The 19,638-nt window shown below is 43.4% G+C and overlaps 1 protein-coding gene across 4 annotated transcripts in view; it reads left to right on the forward strand.

Annotated features, from left to right (window-relative positions):
• The first annotated feature begins 234 nt into the window (after positions 1 to 234).
• The window catches only part of Cald1 (caldesmon 1), a 186,857-nt gene continuing 167,453 nt past the window's right edge, over positions 235 to 19,638 (forward strand). Inside the window, exon 1 of one of the 4 annotated variants that reach the window (XM_059257549.1) lies at positions 235 to 417. The gene's annotated coding sequence lies outside the window, so the exon portion shown is untranslated. The remainder of the gene's footprint in view (positions 418 to 19,638) is intronic. The other 3 variants (XM_059257548.1, XM_059257545.1, XM_059257546.1) reach the window with 3 other exon arrangements.

The following is a 19,638-nucleotide window of genomic DNA, read 5'->3' on the forward strand; positions in this document are numbered from 1 at the left end:
GGGCATAGAGCGGGCTGGTTTTGGCAGCCTGCTCACAGTTTCAAGCTTTTTAGGACTTGGTTTTTCTGATGAGTGATGTCCTGAGCATGCCTAGGGAATGACAGGCATCTGCACGGGCAGACAGCATCACCTTGGCCGGGGTGTCGTCATTGGCTGCCTATTAGAAAAACTACAGCACAATGCATACCACCCCTGCTGACTGTAAACATAGGGGATATGTGTTCACTTAGCATGGACTTCTGGGAGGGGCCAAGGAAGGGCGGTCTGCAGTTTTATTGAATAGAGCAGTGTGCATTAGGCGGTCTGCCTGCCTGGCTGCTTGCTCTCTTGCTGTGTTGCTTAAAGGGACCTCTGCTTCCTTTCTGACGGCGGCGGGCTCGACGTCCTCCTCCTTGGGAAGAAGCTGCTGCCTGAGAGGTAGGACACAGGGTCTTTCTTTTTCCGCCTTCAGGGAAGCGGGAGCCGCTCCGCAGGTTTCAGGCAACATTCCAGGGAAAGGGGATATGCAAAACCTTTCCAGGCAGGCAACAGACCGTGTAAATTCCCAAAGCCAGCCTGGACTTCCCTGACCTGCGGATGTTCCCAGAAGGTCAATGTGATGAAACTTCAAGTTTTGTTTCTAGAAATGGGACAAGAGGAAACATCTTACAGTGACATGTTCAGGGAGCATGCGTGACTTTGCCTAGGATGCGATTTTGTTTTCAAGAGGGACCTTGACTGTATACCTGGTGTCCTCAGGCTAGTGCCAGCGAGCGGGCTCTGCTGGTCTGCCCCTCGGGCAGTTTCTTCTCCATCTTCTACTAGCAGACATTTAAATAGGTTTCAGGTTTCGCTTAAAAAATAACAGCAACAATTTTTGATATTGTTAAGACAAAGAGTGATTTTTTTTTTTCTTAGCTAAATGCATTTCTGTTACTTTGCTACCAGGATTTTAGAACTGGGCTTTCAGAGATTTAAAGAAATAAGATCAGAGTTCTACACTAGCACCGACGGAGGCAGAAGATGCTGACTGAGTCTGTCTTCTATAAAACTGAGCAGCAAGAGAATGCATGCATGTGTGGGTGTGTATGGAGAAATCATGGTCAACTTCCTACCAAAATATTTCTTGAGAAATCTTCATTTCTGTAGGAAGGTATGCCCAAAGGCTCAAAAAAAGATGTAAGTGGGGAGAACGTTCCAGAAAGGAAGAAGTGGGGCTTTTATTTCCAGACAGACGTATTTGGGCATCTCAAACACTAGTGCAAGTTTGTATTAGTCGGTAATTCCTTTTAGAAAGAGCTGGTTGTAAAGGGCGGGGGAGTTCCAGTGCTGTGGCAATACATGGTCAAAAAAGCAGAGAACAAAGTGCTTGGCATTCGCAGAGCCCTTCTGGTACTAAGGCTGTGTATATGGAGTTGTAAACGGAAACAGTGCAGCCCCTTAGCGTTAGGCAAAAACCAGACACTCGTGGCTAGCACTCACTGAAGACAAGGGGCCCTGCAAAAGGAAGAATGAGTCTGATCATTTAAAAAATAATATCATATTAAGGACTAGGAGCTCCAGATGACTGCTTCCATTTTATGCTATGCCGTAGACTATGATGGTTTGGACTAAGCAGTCCCTGTGTTTATAAGTTTTGGGCTAATTTCTTGAGAAGTGATACATGAGAACGGAGTGCCCTGTGAATTTCCTTCCCTGGAACAGCTCTGGGTAAGAGTGAGAAAGGGTGCAGGCCAACTCTCTATTTGACTATTGTCCTTCCCTGGGAGACATCAAGTTCCAAACTTTTCACAGGGTTTTTAGTGTCAATCAAAACATGAAGAGCAATTTCCTTTTTTAAGTGTTCTCTAAACCATGTAGGGAATGCAGTTCAGAAGAAAATCTATAATCTTGGATGTGAGGATAAATTCCATTTTGAAACCAGCATCCCCCGGAGCCCCCAAAAGTGCAGTTTCTCCCATCCCCCTCGTGTGCTCCCCACACCCAATCACTACAAAAACACATTTTCTAAAATAACACCGTATGTGTTCTCTACACACAGAGTGAGGGAGTTTAGTTCACTGTGAACTTTAGGCAATTCTTGGTGCCATTTCCTTCCTGTGGAGAATGAGCTGGGATACATTTCCCCAAATAGGGAGGTAAATAAAGCTCAATGAAGCCACGGGCTGGAAACTTTTATTCTATTAAAATCATTTAATGAAAAACATAAAGGCAAAGTTCTGGGTAAAAAGAGAAAATGCAGAATAGATCTTAGAACACATGAAGAGTGTACTTGACTGGTTTACAGGTTAAGTTTGGGGTTGTTTCCATATTTGAAAGTCAATAGAATGTGTATTTTAAAACATTCAAATCAAAAGATTGCCCTAATCATTTCATTTTCGCATCAAAGAGAGAAGATGAAGGTTCCCATCTCAGATTGAAGGGTTTAAAAAGACCTGCGAATGTACTTCCTGACAGTGGGGCTATTCCCAGTTCTCACTGGTTCCTGGGACTGGTCCCAGTCCTTTCCTGTTCTCTGCAGGTAGAATAGGTTGGTTTGGAGGTGTGTCATAGAAAGTTCCAGAATCTAGCTTGGGTAGTCTCTGTTCTATAGGCCTTTTCTTAAAGGTGCATACAGTTATGTCCATTTGTCATTCACGGTAGCATGACTCCTGGTTAGTCATTCTCCAATGAGACAAGACATGACTTAGAGATGGACCTGAGAAGGGTTTCCACCAGCTCCCCATGGCCTGGGTGTCTGTCACGTGGCTTGGAAATGTGGTGGGCTGAGGGAGGTGGGGGTGGGGAAAACGCTGACGAAGTGGAATGCAAATAGCATGGTAGGCCTGGGGAGGAGGCTAGGGAGGCGCTGCCAGAAGGGTTTCCAAACCTTAAGAAGGCGTTCTCTGGGTAAATCTTAGGACGCCCCAAAATAGCACCATTTGCTTCTTAACGGAAAGTCCTTCATCTGTTCAGCCCATCTAGACACTCATAGGCTCTGGGGAGCTGGCTCGTTTAAAGAGATACTCTTAGCTTATTCTTAACGCAAGAGCTCCAAGATGAGGGCTTGCTTCTGGTTTTGGTTCCTTTGTTTCAATAACCCTGACCTTTAAGGAAGGAACTCGACTCTTTGGCCTCCCCTGGCACGGCCGTCAGCATGCCATTCTTCCATCCTGTAGGTGTTAAGATGTCCAAATGAGATGAGAGATTTTGTCTCCTTTCCCTGGAGGCCCATAGAGGCTAAATTTGAATCTTCAGGGTATTCTACTAGCTAGCTCTGGGTGGTAGCCACCATTTATCTTGTTTCCCTGAAGATCTCTCCTCCTTTCTCCTATTTGAGAATCTTGCGTGGTACTTTGTAGAACCCTGATCCTAGAGCCTTAAGAAACTAGTCTACCCCAATGTTATCTGAAATTTGGCTTTGAGGCTCAGAGCCCAGGAGCAGAGAGAGGGTAAGAGAAGGCTCCCCATGGCGTATAGCAATATCCCGGAACCAGGAAACGCGCAGAGCCAGGCGAACAGACCAGTGACAAAGTGCTGACAACAGTCAGGCCTTAGTAAATGAGGTGGCTTCTCTGCCTCCAGCCAAAAAGGATGGGATTAATCCCAGCTTGTCATGCCTGGGCCTTGTAGGCAGGATGAGGTAACCAGCAGCACCTGGCTGGGGTTCCTGCCCTTATTGAGAGCAGATTTCTCTAGGAGCTGTCTCTTACCTACGTTGACTTCACCGTTCAGTATCTCCAACTTGAAAGCCCAGCGCTACCCTCTCACCCTTACCCCTTACATGTCCAACTGACCAGCTCCCCCACCTCCTAGCCAGACATGAGCGTTCCTGCGTTTCCAGACTTGGAAGTCAATGGGAGCTTAGCTGTGGGCTGGGACCCAGATGACAGCGAGTGTCAAACCCAGATAGCCTTGGATAGGGCACAGCCATGTCTTCTAGCCAAGAGAGAAAAGTTTTAGGTAACTTCAGATAGTGTCTCTTGCTAGCTAATCTAGTCTGCTTAGGAACTCACTAACCACCTGCCTCAGCTTTCCAAATGAGCACTGGGGGTAGAGATGTGGGCCTCCATACCCAGCTCAGGGGCGTCTTTTTTGTTTTTAAGATCTGGTGTGTAGGGGGGGAATGGGTGTGAATATACAGATATGTAGGAGAAGTGTGCCTCATACAGCCCCCATTCCAAAGAAAAGGGAAGAAGTGCCTTTCAGTAGGAAGTTTGTTGGGATTAGAGAAATTCAGAAATAGCTACTTGCAAGTGTATCCCAAGAGAGCACCGAGAAATTAATAAAAGGATTGCTATGGAGCAGTGAGAAATGGTTGGACTTTAAAAAATATTTTAAGCAAATTGGGTGTTCTTTGTAAGTGCTCATCTTCATGAGTGTTTATATATATATATATATATATATATATATATATATATATATATATATCATACACGTGCATGTGCACACATACACACACACACACACACATGCACGCGCGCGCACACACACACATATTACACATACACAGCAATGATGATAGCTTGGTGACTGTTTACTTCTTGTTTCCTGAGGCTTCTGGCATTGTGTTGTGACTATGCGGATGAAAGCACTTGACCACCAGGAAATCATTTTACTTGGAGAGGAACATATTAAGTAGGAGTACATAATTAGTTCCTTTTAAGCCCACATGGGACATTCCCTCTCCTGTCCCCTGAGACATTTTGCTGGGGAGCTATATAGTCCTCACCTATGGGCAAAGACTGGCAGGGCCAAGGTTAAGTAGCAACAGGGACGAGGGCCAGTTGTTTCAGAGCTGGAATGGAGAGTGTGCCAGCCTTGGCCAGGATGGATAGAGAATTCAAAATAAGCTATGTCATGACTTACAGCTGGGAGAGTAGAGAAGAAATAGTAAAAGCCAGAGGTCAAGCAAACTTCTCCAAACCAAGATCTCTCTCAGCAAGACAGGGCCCTGAGAGATATAGTGAAATACAGAGACAATTGGACTCAAAATCAAGGACCAGTGGGTCCTTCTGTTACTAAGCTTCAGTAGCTCAAGCGAAGGGGTGGGGTTATAAAATACAGATGGAATAATAAAGGGGTAGGGGATTCAGAAGTCAAACAGGGCATAGTCAACAGGGATGGGGCTAAGATCCAGATGGGTCAAGGAAGCCAGCAGGGAACTGTGGCTCTCAACGCTGTGTTCCCGTCATTGTAAACTCAGCTGCTCAAGGCAGCTGTTCCAGCACCTGGAGAATTCCTTGTGTGCTTCAGGTCAGATCCTGAGAGCGGACATTGGATTGGTTCAGGTCCCTTAGCAGAGCAGATGGTCAGAGGCTCTGGCGTATCTCGGCGTGTTACTCAATGGGTCTGGCAGCCACCCTCCCCCTCTTAGGAGGGATCATCCTTGGGTAAAGAAAAGCTCAGGAGGACTAATTTCAGTTGAAAAGGAAGTTGGGTGAGGAGGTAAACAGCCGGACTAATCAACAGCTCTCAATGGCTGCCACTTGAATTTTTCATGTGAATGAGTTTGTGGATAGGTAAACACACAGTGCCAACATCACAGAGTTCTCACCGGCCATCTTCACATGGCAGCACCATAGAGTTCTCACCGGCCATCTTCACATGGCAGCACCATAGAGTTCTCACCGGCCATCTTCACATGGCATGGTGAGCCAATCTTAAGAGAGGCTGTCTTGAAGTTGACACCACTAGTAGCTGAAAAACAAAACATCATCCCTTTTAGAAAAACTCTAGAGAAAAAGGCCATTGAGAGACTTGTTGTTGGCAAAAAGCTCTGTATCTTTGTATAATACGACTCCTCCCCTAAATGAAGGCAATCTTTCAAAGCCAGTAAATTAACAACCGAACAGTTTTAATAAAGAAAACTTGAGGGTCTTGGGAGATGGCTCCGTGGATCTGAGGGCTTGCTGTACAAGCCTGAGGACTTGATTTAAATTCTCAGCATGGCCAGGTACCACGGAAGGCAGAGACGGGCATCTCTGGGGCTTGCGAACTGCCATTCTAACTACAGATCCAGAGAGACACCTTGTCTCAACGGAATAAAGCAGAGAATAAGAGAGAAGAATACTTGATATGCCCCTTTGTTCTTTGCAGGGGTGTGCACCACCCCACCCACAACACACGCGCACACACACACACACCACACACACACACACACACACACTCCTGCACACATACTACTCACATATAACACAAAACCTCACTTATCTCACTGTAAGTCACAGTTCTTCAGTAAACCAAATGCATTAAGGTAGTGTATTCTTAATCAGCGGTCTAGGTGATGCTTACCCTTCTGTCTCTCATTCACTAAACACTCTCATGATGTCTATCAGGCAGGGGAACAGATGCTCTACATTCTCCCAGTTCTGACCACACTGGCAGCACCATGCTCTATTCTGGGCCCCTCTTCAGATAAGCATCAACAAGTATACAGTAAGGAATGAGCATCAAAGGCCAGATCAGGCGAACCAAACAAACAAGGACCAGCTAGGAAATCTGAAGGTCGGTATGCACAAGGAAATGGATGTGCATACATGTACACATTCTGGTATTCGGAGTGCCTTTGTAGAGGGATAGGAGAAAACACCTGCCTCAAGAGAGTATAAGTTCATGGAATTTTTAAGCTGCCGGTACTTTGGGATATTATTTAGCCCAGGGAGTGCATACTTGGGCTACCCAATTGTTAAGAAGATTTCCTATGCTGTGTCCAAGTTCACAGAGGTGAAAAATACTCCCGCTGATAGAGGTCACAGGAAGAGGCTTGGCTGCTGAAGAACCACGCTTGGCACGTTTTCAATACAATCTGTAGGTGCCCAGCCCCGGGCCTGATCCTTGGAAGTCCACAAGTTGTTGCAAAAAGCTAAACACATCTATATACATGAGGAGTAATTTTGGCAAACTGAGTACATAATGTATCTCTCCTCAACACATTTTTCTAATTATAGAGCTACATTATGATGATGAGATGCTAAATTATTAAGGAGTAATTGAATTCATAGTCACTTCTGGTTTTTGTATTTTCCCAAACACTGGACCTGTGATATGTACTACTACTGTGCATAGCAAAGATCATCAAGAAGTTTGGGAGGTCTTAAGAAGAAAAAGATTTTTTTAAACATAAAGGAACTAGGCTTGTGGATGTAGTTCTGTGGTAGGTCACTTGCCTGGAATGCAGAAGGCCTTGAGTTTGATCCCTAGCACAGAAAGATAAACAAATAAATATCATTAATCTACTTTTCATTTTCTAGATGAGAGACCAAAGTCTAGCAATACACACCAAGTAAAATTGTATATGTACTGGTGGTGCCTTTGAGTAATGTTTACCTGTTCTGTTAGCTGACAAGATGGAAAGAGCAGGCCACAGCACTTTATTAGTAGATGTTTAGTTGCCTGACATATAGCATAATCCCAATAAATACTTGTTGAATGGAGGAACAACCCAAGTGAGTTGATCAAGGCCATGTCCTTTGTTAGTGGCAGAAATAATTCTGGAACGCACAGCTTTGAAGTTCCGGGCAGTTTTGGCTAAAAGAGGATGCTCCACTTTAGCAATTCACAGATTCAGCCTGTCTGTATCAGTGGTCCTTAGGCAGCATCATAACCAGAATCAACTTCAGAGCCTTTTGAAAAATACATCTCTGGGACTCAACCCTGGAGGTTCCAATTCAGTAGGTCTTGCTGGAGTGGGCTCCAGGCATCTGCAGTTTGTAAAAGCTCCTTCCAGGCTCTGATGAAACATCCTGCCTCAGAAATAATTCTGGTCACTGGTGTTTACAGCAATTTATGGCACATGATGGAGGTCATTATTCCTCAGAAACTTATTTTTGTTTAGATGGTTTTCCCCCTAAAAGTTACAGCTGTGGATCCCAAATAATCTGTTTCGCCAAGCCTCTTTGGAAGCGCTGAAGTATTTCTCTGAACTCCTCTGTCTTCCTCTATCCTTTTTTGTCTAAGCGCAAGACTATCAGTCCCATAAGGTCCAGCTTGCTGATGAGATTTCCAGTGCTTGCCTTTGTGAAGCACTGGAAATACGGCAAGAATAAAATTTCTCATGGTGTTTCCACGTCTTATTCCAGCCACTGTTACTATGTGGAATTTAGGCTTTGGGGGAGGTGATTCCAAGAAATTTTTTCTTTATAAGTATTTATGTCTTCGAGCAACTTTAAAGATCAATTACTTCAGATAGTTCCCTTACACCTTCTCTCTCTCTCTCTCTCTCTCTCTCTCTCTCTCTCTCTCTCTCTCTCTCCCTCCCTCCCTTCTTCCCTCCCACCTCTCTCCATGTTTTTCTTCCTTTCCTTTTTGTAGTAAGGATAACAAATCCCGAATGAAACTCATCCTGTACCTATGTCCCTAGACCCCCCAAATCTGGGACCAGCACACCCCCTGGTTTAGATGCTCTCTTTGGAGGCCCTTGCAGAAGCAGTTGGGCCACAAGGAACAAGTTTGCTTTGGCAGGGCAGAAAGTTCACCACAAAGGGTTTCTGGTACTCAGCAGCTTGGACTATGGTATTGCTCAGAAGAATGTACCATATTCAGAACACAGAATACACATTCAACATCCACTAGAGATTTTACAGCTTAATGTCTCATGTGATTGGCCTGGTCCAATAAGAGGGTCAGGACTGAGCCCGTGAGACGGTACAGAAGGTAAAGGCGCTTGCCTCCAAGTCTGACAACCTGAGTTCAATTCCTGTAACTTGCCTGGTGGAGCAAACCAACTCCTGAAAGTTGTCCTCTGAACTCTACATGTGTGCCATGGCAAGTGCCCCATTTCAATACAAATAAATAAATACGTAATTGAGAAAATGAAGAGAAGGCCAAGATTGGTTCTGTTTTTGCACAAATGCTGTTTGCTTTACAAGAGCAGGTGCTTTCAGGGTGTGCATGGGGGCAGAACTGTAGAAGAGAAGCTAAAAAGGAACTATCTCCCACAGTTTTACACCACCATCCCCTCTCTGTCATTGTCCTCTCTTTTTATGTACCCTAAATTCAGAGTGCCTCCCCAAATCTGAAAGTTAAACTTTCAAGAATTTTGGGATCTAGCTGTGAAACATGACTAGTCTTCTAAAATTGACCACATAAGCTCATCATTCTGTACATAATATTGAAAGATAAGTAGCAAACACTCAAAACTTATCCCTTCCTGATTAGTCTACTATATTTGGCTTTGTCTGTCCTCTCGAGATCAATTATATCTACCGAGTCTATATGATGAAAATGCGTATGATGTAATGCTATGAAGCTTCTCTTCCCAGTTCCCTGTTCAGTGATGTCATGAAATTTATCACGATGAGTTACGCAGCAAAGAAACTGGCACATACTAAAATTCACTCTCTCTCTCTCTCTCTCTCTCTCTCTCTCTCTCTCTCACACACACACACACACACACACACACACACACACACACACACACACACCACAGAGATTATAATTAAACATTTCCTGGCACACCATTGACCCTAGGGCATGGAATGTTAAGATTAGCCTTTGCACAAGAGAAAGCCAGTTGTTCAGTGCTTCGAATAGTGTGTGGCACGTGCCAACCAGTCTATAGAGATTATTTGTTGGGTAAAAAATAAAGAGTGTATTTGTTAGGTAAAAATAAAGAGTAGTCTCACCAAATAATTCTACAAAGGAAGAGACCCAGTGCCGACTGGATGAAGTGATATCTCAGGTCACCACTATGTGGAAGAAAAAGGATTCCAACCTGGATAATCTGTCTCCATAGTCCACAGGTTTAATAGCTGTGCTCTTTTGTGTAGATTAAGTAAATCCAGGAGATAGGGACTCTATTTTTGCAGGTGACTGGAGGTGTGACTATTTGAGAATGAACTTTGGAGTCAGACAGACTTGAGTTTAAATTCCAAACTTACCACTTTCGGGCTATTTCTTCACTTGAATATAAATCAGGATAATCACCCCTTCATTCTAATGTTTAGAAGTAATAACTCTAAACTGCCTTGAACATGATTAATACTAAACTACACATTATAAGTTATCTACTGTGACTGCGTAGAAAGGCTCTCTAGAGGCACGTGACTCCCTTTACACTCCCCACCCTTTGCCACACACTTTCCTATATTGCTTCCTCCTTGGCCATCATATAGATGGAAGAAGCAGAGTTGATTTCTTTAATGTTTGGGCTTCCCAGGAAGGAAGACAAAGACCAACAGATACAAGTTCTAGGTCACCCTGATTCAGGCTGTCAAGAGCCCGTTCTAACCAGGGCTGTCTCGGAAGCATAGGTCTCCCTGCTCTGCAAAAGACAGCCTCCACTGTCGCTGTCTCCTGCACGGCTACGTTCACCCTTATGAATGGGTCTGGAGCTGCCTTTTACAGTCTCAGAATTCTTATGTAGTATGTCTAAAGGATTTTATTATCCGTAGGGCTAGGGTTTAGATAGATGATAGCTAGATAGATAGATAGATAGCTAGATAGATAGATAGATAGATAGATAGATAGATAGATAGATAGATAGATAGATAGATGATAGATAGATAGATGATAGATAGATAGATAGATAGATGATAGATAGATAGATAGATAGATAGATAGATAGATGATAGATAGATAGACAGATGATAGAGATAGATGATAGATAGGTAATAGATGAAAAATAGATAGATGATAGATATAGATGATAGGTGATAGATGATAAATAGACAGATGATAGATAGATAGGTGATAGATAGATAGTCATAGATAGATAGATAGATAGATAGATAGATAGATAGATAGATAGACAGATTTTTCAATGTTTTAGACTTAGAATGGGAAATGGAAAACAGGAAGAAGGGGAAGGAGGAAGGCAAGGAGAGAGAGGAGGAAAATGAAGTGGGCTAGGATGGGTGAGAGAGATAAAGATACTGGGGGAAAAAAAACCTCCTGAAATTGAGAACAAGCTAGAGAGAGGACTGGCACTGAGCTGCTGGTTATCTTGGACCCTTCAGGTCCAGGATGGCTGCAGAGATGAACTATTTCAGCCAGCTACCCTTCTGGGATGCCCACTGTGTGTCAGCACTTTCTGAGCAGAGGACTACCATCCAAGAACAGCAAAGTAAACCAACTGGCTGGCCCAAAGTGACATAAATGGCAGATGGCAGAGCAGGAGTCAACGCCCCTCCCTGACGCCAACCCTACGGCTGTCTGTTCTGTGTCTTCCCTCCAGAAAGTGATGGAAGCCAGAGCAGAAGGTTTCCATAACCAATCATTAGAACTTGTCATTGAGCCATACTGCAGTTCAGCTAGACAGACAAGCACACTGTCACTCCCTGCCATATAAGGAAGCAGAACTAAACACCATTCCTTACACTACTGACTCAAGTCAGTAGCTCTGGTTGGAGGCAGATAAGAATTTTGGCTGGTAGCGACTAGGAAGAAACAAAAATTGAGGGCTGCAGAAATGAGCTTGTGTTTTCTTTTCTTGGTAGCCCAAAGATGTCAGCAAGTGGGTTCCATGCCTGACCAAAGGGAGACATCATGGAATTAGGTACTGGAGGATTAAATGGCTTGGACACACATTTCAGCTGTTTGGGTGTTCCATTGTGTCAGATTCAGATATTCAAAAGACAGAGCCGATTGTGTGGGAACTGGATGGAGTGCGAGGGCTCTGCCTCCACCCAGATGAGGAAGCTGGAGTTCGCTTGCCTTGCCATCCGCTCTCAGAAGGATGTTTACCAGTCACTCTAGTTTAAGTTAGAAGCCCTTCCCTGACTCAGGGCATTTGTGTGATCCCTCTTCAACTTTATAACCAGTCACAGTCAGCACCTAAGACTACAAGTCCATAGCCAATTTCACTGGAGAAACTGAGGCACAAACAATTAGAAGTATCCGTTCAAGATTAACCAGTCTAATCTTGCTGCAAGGAATGCTCACTCTTTCCAATAATTTTAAGATGACACATGGCCTCTTCAGGGAAAGTTGGGGTGGGGGATTGAACTGTCCATCCAGCTCCTCCTAACATGCGTCCTTGGCCACATTGCCCCTGAATACTCATCTCCAAGACCTACCCTAACAGAGCACTGCAAACAGAAGCCAATTTTGTCACAGTTACGAGGCTAGAAGGCCAAGGCCAGGGCATCCTCAGGGTTGGTTCCTTCCAGGGCTGTGAGGAAGGCTGTGCTGTTTCCTCACAGCAAGACGGTTGTATCCATGCTCCTGTGGCACTGTCTCTGTATGAGCATGTGTTCCCATCACCTTTCATCGAAAGCTATCTTACTATATTGCAGCCCATGCTCATGACCTCTTTTTAACCTAATAGTTCCTGTAAGAACCTGAAAGACCCTATTTTGAGAAGGGGTTAGCGCTCCAACAGATGAATTCAACCCAGAATATGTCCCAATTCAAAATTGGGCTAGAAACCCACGAGGCCTATTTTCTGAAACTCCAGTTCCAGAAGACCCCATGCTGACTGGATTCTATCTTCTCTCTAGGTCGAGGGTACAGCTTTGCTAGAAGTCGCATGACCTTTTGAACTTGCCCGTGATATTTACTTTCAGCCTTTCACAATATGAAATTCTGATCTAGTGAAAAGTCAAAAGAGGTCTCTGAAATGACGCACTGAGGCACAGCTTTGCTTGCTGTGGCCTATCTGTGGAAGGCTGGGAAACCACAGTGCAGACAGTCTGGTATGCGGCCATCAGGAGTGGGGGAGGGGCTGCTGGGAAGGCTGAGCCAAGGCATGGTCTAGGAGAGAGGTGAGCTTCCCTGGAGCAGCCTAGGAGACAGTCACCACGGGGCTGTGTGGGCGTCTGCAAGGGCTAGAAGGAGCCGGTGGCCATTTTCAGTCAGTTTTACAAAGGTTGATCTCGGCCAGTAATCCTGTCAATACGGGGGAGGGGGGGGGGATATTAGGAGCCTACACATATTTGTGCTATGAATCATTCGTCTTTGTTTCTTCTGTCTCTTCTCTATTCAGGCTTCAAGCTTTTGCATGCTCGCTCGCTCGCTCGCACGCTCTGCTCTCGCCGGCCGTCCTGACTTTATCTGCATTTGCTCTTCGCTTGTGTCCTGTCTCCGTTTCCGGTTCGTTTCCTGCAGGGTTGTGCCTCTCTTTCCCTTCCTTCTCCGTGTGTGTCTCAGTTTCAGTCCTGTTCATCAGTCCTGTGGCTCAGAACAGAGCTATCGAGAAGGGGACTGGGCCAGTTATCGTCCAAACTGGGGGACTCTGGGAAGGGACAGGAAAAGCTATTAATAGCTTCCCTAGAATAGCAACCATAGGCTGGGAGTGCCCCCGGCATACGGGGAGGGATGTCCATCCTCCCCATAGTTTAGTCTCTCTTCTCCCTAAATCTCTCTCCTCTTCTAGTCACCACCCACTTTCTGTATCTTTCTTTAAAAAGCACTTATATTCTGATTTTTTTCCCATTTCCATTCTAAGAAACTGCGCACTGAACTCCTCACTCATTTTCTTCTTCGCACCCTTCGCTGGTTCCCACACCCCTGCTTTGTGGTACAGCTTTTTGTTTTGGTTTGTTGAATGTCATTTTGTCTCTCGGCTTTTTGTTTTGTTTTGTTTTGTTTTTTGTTTTGTTTTGTTTTTTTAATCAAAGGCATGCTATGTATACCACTTCAGGGTGAAGCAGGAATGTTACAAGTTACTTGGGGTCTCAGGTGAACTCCAACTGGTCTATCCACCATCTCAGCACCTCTGCTCAGAGGTTGGAACAGTCCCTACACCCCAAAAGTGCCTAAAACTGTCACGCAGAGTTATTGTGCATATGTGTCTTGGCTCCCACGGGACACACTTTCTGTATGTGTACATATGTGGACACTAGAGTTGAAAATGACAGAAATATATGGCTTAAAGATGGAGCCCCCTGATTCAACTATGTTGGCTGACTGGGGAGCTCTAGCAATCCACCTGTCTCTGCCTCCTCAGGGCTGACATTACAGGTGTGCAGTGCCACGCCTGACTCTTCACACAGGTACCAGGGATCCAAATTTCATCCCTCACGCTTACACAGAGAGCAGTTTACTGACTGAACCACTTTCCTAGCCCCTCAAACGTGATTCTTTCTATGATCTAGCCATGTGCAATTTCTATTTCATTCTGAAAAATCCTTTTAGCTGTCAAGATAGATTCTGTTAGGCTTTGGGTGGCCCAGGGACATTCTCAGCTCCCCCATAGCTCCAAGGGGAGAAACAAAACAAGAGCGTGATCCCTTTGAAAGTCGGTCTATAGCTGTCTGAAGTACTCAGTGGTGCAGAACCATGTCAGCTACAAGGGGCCATTTTCTTCTATTATGTACTTACTTTGGAGTTTTGACCAAATAACCTCCTTCCTCCTGTTCCTCCTCCTCCTCCTCCTCCTCCTCCTCCTCCTCCTCCTCCTCTTCTTTTTCAAGCATCCTTAAAATTAATGAATTAAGGAGACAGCAAAGTAAGATATTTTAGGAAGGAAATAGGTTCTACTGAAATTGTCTTTCTTCCTCACTCCTTCCTGCTCCTCCTTGGTGCGCCCCCTTCTGGTTTCTATTTCTTCCCCCATTGAGATTTTTATGGTTGCAAATGTCCTGTGACCATCAGGGTGCCTTCTGCTTTAGTCCTGATGGCTGGTGACTCTCTTGTTTACATATATCTTTTTGCAGAGGTTGATGATGCAAAGCTCTTCCCCATACTCTTCAGGGTAGGTATGCAGTTATGGAAATGGTGAGATGGAAATATCTACCCATCATCCTGAGACTTGATGACGTAGTTAGGATCAGCTGGCCTGGAGCTGCTGGCCCATCTGTGTTTGTATAAATAAGAAGCAAGGACTGTAGGAGTTTGACGGTTGTTTTATTATTATTTTTTCCATTTCATTAAACTTTCATACTCCATATTTTGGCTTTTACGTGTGCTGTTAAAAATACAACAGTTATTCTTTCCACTGGGAGTGGGTTACACCCTGATAATTCCTTTTCAAGGTGTCCCTGGTCAGGGTCAAGCTTTTGACACCTGAATTCACATTTTGTAGGGCCTTGGGTTCCAGGTAGTAGCCTGTGGGGTAAGGACTCCAGGTCTTTCCTCCTTACCACAAGTAGCGACCTGTGTGACTCTAACTGTCTCTTTCTGCCTGACTGTGAACTCTCCTTACTTAGCCTAGCTCTTCCCTATAATGCCCAGGTAGGGAGCAGAGAGCTTTCATAAAAAAATCTTCAAGCAGTAAGGTGTCTTCAAGCCCAGACATGGTTTTCTTCCCCTTCCCCTTTGAAATCTGAAGACTCTTGCTGGTTGGTTTGAGGGGTGAAAATAAGTCGAATATTCAGTTTAGACTGAAAGGTACAGATTTGGGGTTTCCAGCCATCATCCCACATGTGACAGCTTCAGAGGACGCCGTTGTCTAGGGTGCCCCAATCCCAGGATCAAAAATTTGTAAAAGATGCAATGTATGTTTACTACAGAGACTCAGAAAACATAGAGGGTTACACTGTCACTACTGATACTATCTTAGACTGTTTCCTCCACATACTTAATTCCTTTTGTTGGCACGTGATTTGCATGTGTTTACGGCCTCCCATATGCTGATTCAAAGCGCATAATTCAATGCATATATAACATTAGGGTTCTGGTTTTACCCTGGTCTTTAAAAGTCAGTATTAACAGGTGTGGGCCAGAGAGAGAGTGCAGTGGACAGCAGGTACCTACTTGTCGTGACAGCATGAAGATCAGAGTTTGGATCCCCGGGACCCACATACATGCTGGGCAGCTGAACATATGCCTTCTGACAGGAGTGCTAGTGCTCAGGATGGGGAGACTGGGATCTCCCGGGACAAACAACACATGGACACCACAAACACATACATGTGTAAAAAATCAAATCAAATCAATATTGACAATCATTTTTGGAGGTACTCTGAAAGTACCTCCAAAGTACTTCAGTACTGCAAAGGGACGGTTAAGACCAGTTACCATCAGATCCAAGCTTTTCCCCCAACAAACACGTCAGTGTGTATCTTTTTAAGCTTTGTATAAATCCAGCATAGGTAGTGAACAGCTGTAAGATCTTCAGAGTCTTGTTGTACTCGGATTTGTTAATATGTCTTTTGTCTGCCTTTGAAGTTCTGAAACGTGAAATCACATATGTGAATATTCTTATGCTTGGCAATTGCTGTGACTTTAATATCTTATAGCTGAATACATTCAAGTTTTAAAATACTCTAAAAGAATAAAATACAAACATGTTTGGAGTTAAGTTTGCATAAGCAATCATATGGGTGGGTCTTTTTTTTAATTCTTTAAATAAAATTTTATTTTGAAATACTTTTAGGTTTACAGTTGCAAGGATATTACAGAATTCCCATACCCTGCACTGAATTCTATCCATTTTTAACTTTAGTATACTATATTTATAACAAATAATGAAATGATATTATTACAGTATTATTAATGAAACACCATGTTTTACATGGATCTCCTTAGTTTTTGTTCAGTGTCCTTTGTTTTTCAAGAACCTTAGATCAATGTCTTTTTATGGGAAATTTTTTAAATGTACACTGTGGAACTATTGCTGGAACTCTACTACACAAGTGAAAAATCATATAAGACAACCCATTTCTTGAACAGATGTTTGCTGGACAAGCCATTTTCTTGAGGAATTTCCACCTGAAATGCTCTAGGTCTCCTCTGGTCTTTGGTTACCTTGAGACCACCAGCAGATTCTTCTTCCTGCTCCATTCTGATGCTAGACACTAGGACTCCTTCAGTAACTGAGGCTAGCCATCCCAATACCACACACAGACCCCGACATCTTCCTCCTCACCACTTCACAGTTGGAAACCAAAGCATCAGCATGAAAAGGTGTACGTGGCTGAGCAGCTTAAACTTTACCCTGAAAGTTCACATCGTGTTGTACCCTGGTTAGTAACAGAAGAAAAGGGGAGAGGAAAGAGGAAGAGGCAGGGGCGGTAGTGTAGGGCGAGGGGAGTGGAGATCCATGTTCCCTCACATCTTGAAATCAAGGCTTCATGAAAAAGTACCTATTACTATCAAATAGGCTATAGAAGGCCCTGCTTTCTAGAAATTATTTCAATGTTAGTCATCCATCTGCTGATCTTCTAAATTATTTTTGGACTGTGCATTGACAACAGGCGACAACAGAAACAAGCCGCTGAATTCTATTTATACCTTTGAGCAAGTTGATGGCATCAGGTGGGTGACTGACCTTTCCATGACGTTAGCTCATATAGTGGAAGACTTAGACTAGACGTCTCTCTCATCTTGAAAGGTGTTTGGTTCAGGGTTTCCAGCCTCCCGCATAATCTCACTGTTGTGCTTTTCTCCAAGGTTGCTTCTTTCCTGTTTGCTCTCACTGGCAGATGACTTCCGGGAGAAGAAAAAAAACAGTGTAGTTCAGATATTGAATACAAATGATCTGCCTTCAGGGAAGCAGTTACTTCATTTGTTATACCTAAATTGATACTGTGTCGAGATGCAAGCTAGCGTGTATATGCACCTGAATAAAGATGAACCTATACTATAATGAGGAAATGTGTCTCTGTATCAAAAATTTAACTGGGTGGGGGAGGTCTACTTATCAGTAAGTCAAACAATATTCTTTACGAGAAGAAGTTTCTTAAAATCTGATAGTAACAATATCAGGATGCTGAAATGACTAGTTCAGCATTAGTAAACCTGCTAAGAGACCCCTTTCCTAAGAGGAGGATTGTGTCAACCCTAAATAGGAAGCCAAACCCTCCAAGTCAGGGAAGAAAATAAGAGCTCAGGGCTCAGGTGGAAATGGTTACTGGGTTTGGCACATCTGTTTTGGTCTTTTCTGTTCCACATGTAGCTATATAGTTTACATAAAAGTATCTCCCCAGAGAATCAGAAAGGACAGATTTATGGAACCAGATGTGCGTTAGCATTTCTACAGGTGTGGTTCTGCAGCTGAAAGAACATGTTGTACCAGGGATGGAGTTTCTTCTTATGTAATCAATATAAATTACCACCCGACTTTACAGAGGTTGGTAAAGCAAACATGTGCCATTTGGGTTGGCCTTCTGGCATATAAAGAGACCTTGATTCACCTGGGGTCTATGTGAAAAAATGTACCATTCAATATGTATAAAAGAAACTTAGTAAAGAGTGCCACAGCCGTGATCAAGCAAGGTTGTTCCAGCTTGGGGACAGAGGGGATATGCTGGTGATTTGATAGATGCCACTTTTATGTATCTTTCTCCATTAAGAAAAGCAAGGAATACTTGGTAAATATTTTTGAAGTCTCTTGATATCTGACAGAAAAGGGTCAGGACTGAGGACAATAATAATCACATCAAAACCAACAACAACAAAAAGCAGAACACAAGAACAAAGGCACACTAATGAGGAAAAGTTTCTTAGATGGTACAGAATTAGGGCAAGAAGGAGGAGGAGGAGGAGGAAGATCCCTTTGTTAAATGGCAGAGGCTTTCTTTCTTTTCTTTTTTTTTCTTCGAGACAGGGTTTATCTGTGTAGTTTGGTGCCTGTCCTGGATCTCACTTTATAGACCAGGCTGGCCTCAAACTCATAGACATCCGCCTGGCTCTGCTGGGATTGAAGGCGTGCGCCACTAACACCCAGCTAAGAGGCTTTCTACAATTACACATAAAAAGAGAATTTTGAAAATCTGGACAGAGTAAAGATGTTGCTGGCTAATAAATACTATATCAATAAAACGGTTAATACAAATGTGTTGTGTTTTTTTAAGCTTGCTATTTTTAATACTAGATTTTTACAATAAATAAAAAAATGAATACTTTCACTTGAGGATTTATAATTTGTTTAAGCCCTTTCAATTAGGTTAACTATTATGCAAATCTATTCCTGTTAACTTTGAATTTCTTTCTTCACTAATTTCTGAAAACAAAATGGTATCAGAATACTTTTCTAATACTTTCAAATATTTTGGATACAAAGGAATTTAGTCTTATTTCTAATATTTTAGATTTTCCTATCCATGGATATTCTTTGATCCCCTGTTTTCTTCTTTCCTTAGTTTTATTTACTCCCTTGAACTCTTTGGGGGTGTAAACATTTCATTCCTGTTTTTCTTTAAAGGCTTGTTTGTTTAGAGACATGGTCTCACTAAGTAGTTCTTGGCTAGGCTGGGCTGGAACTTGCAGTACTTCCCATCCTTGCCTCCAACTTTAGATCCTCCTGCTTCACCCTTCGAGGACTAGAATGATAGACATGTATCACCATACCCAGCTTTGTTCCTCTTAAAAAATTTAACAAGCAAATATGACAAAGTCCAGGCTTTACTAACTTTTTAATATGTCCTATTCATGTGCAAATGATCATTGTTTAATAATCTCTTTGCTTTGTTTTTAAATCTAAGAGGTTAGTTGCTGTCTTATCTATCTACCCACCCATCCATCCATCCATCCATCCATCCATCCATCTATCCACCCATCCACCCATCCATCTATGTAAAACAACCAATACTTACAATAACCTACCAATACATTTTTATTGATGTAAATGGCTTATCTTTGCTTCCAGCATACCACTAATCTTTTCTGGGTATAAGCTCCACACCCCACCCCACCCCAGAGCTGGGTACCAAACCAAGGCTTTTCACTTGCTGGGCAAATGCTCTTCTACTGAGCTACAACCCCTGCATACAAGTTCTTATTTATTCTTTCGAAACTCCTTAAAACACAATTTGGGGCAGTAAATTATTTGACCTTCAAAAAAATGGATGTTTTGCT

The sequence above is a fragment of the Peromyscus eremicus genome, chromosome 3 (assembly GCF_949786415.1).
Source record: "Peromyscus eremicus chromosome 3, PerEre_H2_v1, whole genome shotgun sequence".
NCBI classification, from domain to species: domain Eukaryota; kingdom Metazoa; phylum Chordata; class Mammalia; order Rodentia; family Cricetidae; genus Peromyscus; species Peromyscus eremicus.